Source organism: Aegilops tauschii, chromosome 4, assembly GCF_002575655.3.
Source record: "Aegilops tauschii subsp. strangulata cultivar AL8/78 chromosome 4, Aet v6.0, whole genome shotgun sequence".
In the NCBI taxonomy this organism is placed as follows: Eukaryota; Viridiplantae; Streptophyta; class Magnoliopsida; order Poales; family Poaceae; genus Aegilops; species Aegilops tauschii.
In genome coordinates this window covers 116,528,252-116,531,871 of record NC_053038.3, presented here as the reverse complement: position 1 = coordinate 116,531,871, position 3,620 = coordinate 116,528,252, and positions in this window count along the sequence as shown.

Sequence of the window (3,620 nt, the reverse complement as noted above, 5' to 3'; positions counted from 1 at the left end):
GGGAGTAGTAAGTATACGAGATATGGTGGCACACTGACTTAAGTCGAATACAAGTGCCCAAAATTTGTGTGCATGTTATAAAAAGGATTCACTTAAAATAGTACGTGAGCGAACAGAGGGATCAATTGGACAGCGTTCCCGAGCAGTAGCGAGATGTGTGAGGTAAGATACACCGCTGGCGCTTTTAATTTTTCTTATTAATTTGTTTGTTTCACCCTCTGACTGGTGACTAAGGCTGCATTATTTCTGCACCACTGTCGATAGTCTTACCACCAAAGCCACATGACACGATTATGATTGAAATCCCAATGACTCCCACACACACAAAAAAAACACGGCATGCTTGTCACACGAATGCAGGAATGTATAAAAGGTTATTTCCCTCTCGTTGAACATAACGGGAGGGTTGTGTAGCTGGTTAGCCTGTTCGCTCATCAAACTTGAGGTCTCGGGTTCGATAACTACACTTGAGCATAATTTGTGCCAGGAGGATTCTTTGACTGGTCAAAATGTTTTCTAGGGTTTGCACGCTTCACACTCTCTCTCCAGTATATATATACACGCTGGAGCCTCAACGCTTGTAGTTGCTCTCTTCACACTCTCTCGCCCTCTCCCGCTGGAGCCTCAGCGCTTGTAGTTTCTCTCTTCACACTCTCTCGCCCTCTCCAGATCTAAACAAGACTTCGTTGGCCTCTCTCTCCCCTCACTGCTGCTCAAAGAGCCGGCAGGATCCGTCTGCCGGGAAGGGAAGGAGGCTTAACGCTGTCGCCGTCGGTGAGGGACTACCGGCGCAGCTGTTCACTTTCCACCCAGCGGCGGCGCGGGAGGGCCTCCGACCCCTTCTTCTTCGCCGCCGTCCCGTCGCCCACCGAACCACGCCCCAAGAACCTTAAGGTATAATTTACTTACTCCACATGCATTGCTCTAGCTGCATGTATACCATGAATCTAGGACGTGGTTCAAAGAGGAAAGGAGTGGGGGAAAGTAGTGGGAAAAGTTGTATATAGCATGAATCTAGGACGTGGTTCAAAGAGGAAATGAAGGGGGAAAGTTGTATAGCATGAATCTAGGACGTGGTTCAAAGAGGAAAGGAATGGGGGAAAGTAGTGGGGAAAGTTGTATCGCATAAATCTAGGACGTGGTTCAAAGAGAAAATGAAGGGGCGAAAGTACTAGTTCAAAAAGGAAAGGAAGGGACAAGGCTGTAGAGTTTGAGCAGGACTAGATTTGCTGCGCTCACATAGGGAAAGGTGTCTAAAGATAACAAAACTAGGACCAACACAAATATGCTCCTTGGTTGTTTGTTCTTTGTTGCAGTAGACTGTGCATGACCACAGTACATCGGTAGATGCACATGGTGCTGGTGCGTCCACTGTCCCGTGCAACTCATTAGCTGTTGTTAATCTAAGGCCCTGTTTGGGTAAAAACTCCCTAGTCCCTACCTGCTTGGTTCCAGCGACTAAACATGGACTAGAGGTTATTAAATGACATGCTAAAAGACCATGTTACCCCTAGTAATTAACTAATAGAGACAAGGTGCGATGCGTGGCAGGGCCAACTGTTGGAAAAAGTCCCAAAAAGACTCCCTCGGGGTCTTCTTTCTTTAGTCCCAAATGCCCACTTTTAGTCCCTAAAAGTCCATACACCAAAATGTCCCTGTAAACAAACACCCTCTAATAATGCCGCTGGAAAATTGATGCAATGCCACAGTTAAAAGCAAATTACATGTTTAACGAATTTTATTGTTAATATAATCTCTATGTTAATATTAATCAATGCCACCGTTTGAGAAATGCTACTGTCTTGCTTTCTTTCCCATTTAGATAAGGTAGATGCTTCTTTTTGTTGGCTTCTGTGTCATCCACCGTTATTGACCACTAATTGTTTCCTTTGCACCTCTGTGTAAACAGGGTTATCTACTTCACCTCGTTGCCATTGTGACCTTTTGTTGCACTGCACAAAACACTTTTTGTTTTAAGAGTGTTTTGTGCAGTTCAACCAAAATGTCACACCGACAACGTTGCTTGATTGCTTGATCTTAGTGGAACTGCACAAGAGGAGATCTTACTTCCTATCTGTTAAGGCGAATTTGGTTCAGATCTTCTTCTTGTGAGTTGTTTGAATTCCGCATCATGAGAGGTCAGTACTAGCCTTCTTTCACATGATTCTGCAGTGTGCTTTCATATGTTGTGCTACTTGTACGATAATGTTGCTTGATTTTAGTGAACTGCACAGATGGAGACAAGATTTCCAATCTGTATGTGCACCGTAATATCCCATTGAGGTAAGATAAGGATATTTCACAACTGTTGGCCTGTATTTTGCCACTTTCATTAGAAAATTAAGTTTAGTACTATACTTGTGCTCCCTAATTGACATGCCAAATCTTACATTGAAGGCGAAGCTTGTCTGTTATTGAACCAAGTGATGAAGGGGAAGAACAAGCGGAAGAAAAACAAAAATCAACTCCCGGTGCTGTAATGAAGCACTGGAACTGTGATGACACAAGTAATGATATAGTTTTGCATCTTAATTTATTGCTATGGCTGGAACGAGCAATTGTTTTGCCACTGATTTGATGCCACTCTTAATGTAATATGTAATTATCTCTACTTGTGCAAACAGGGATCTTCTTTGAAGATACCATATATTTTAGTGGAACTGCACAAGAAGATGTTGGAAACATTAAACTAATCGAGGAGTATATAGTAAGCATGGCCACCACCGTAGATAGCAATAGATGGTTCCGGAGAAGTGCTTCATCTGTATGCTCTACACAATAAGCCTTCTAACAAAGGTTGGTACTCGCCCACTGATTTCATCCATATGATTGAGCTTTGTCATCTCTATTGGTGTTGTGCTACTGTTTAGATATTGTCATAAAAAAGTGGTATTGTCCTTGAGAAATGCTTCATCTATGATGTTTTAAATATTTCCTTTCCTTTTTTTCGAGCAAACAGGGATGCTAGCATTTAGTAGTCCTCTTGTCTTTGCACAACAGGATCATCTTCCTCTGAAGAAGAATATGGAGTACGTGAAGTGACTAGTTCCGATTATGCCAGGATGAAGAAGCCATGTCTATCTTCTCATCAGATGGAGCAGTTGAAGGATGGTTACATTACTCCCCACAAGACCAAACTAACTTCAGCTCAGAAGGATTGACAAATCTCCATTTTTTGCTGTGATGCACGAGTACAATGTTGTTCTAGGATTCTTTCTGGTGAGTTCCATTTTTCTAAAAGTGTGCTCTACATGGACCATGTATGTGCCTGTTGAAACTGTCAATTCATAGTACAGTTTGCTTTATACTAATCACTTTTTTGTATTTGTGCAAACAGGGGTGCTCAGCTTGATTTCAATGGGAACTGCACAAAATGTTCATGAATACATCGAATCATTCATTTCCACCACAAGAAAGGAGGTGCCGATAAGTTCAAGGCGTTGCAACATATAAGGGCGAAATCATACAAGCTACGCGCGAATTTGGTTGATTTTGGTGGAACTGCACAAAAAGAACAGCTGGTTTATTTAGCACGAGGTGCCATGTCAATGTCCGAACTGATGGCAAACCCTGCCCATTCCACAATCGTAGGCATTTGATATTTTGGAATGGGACAACCT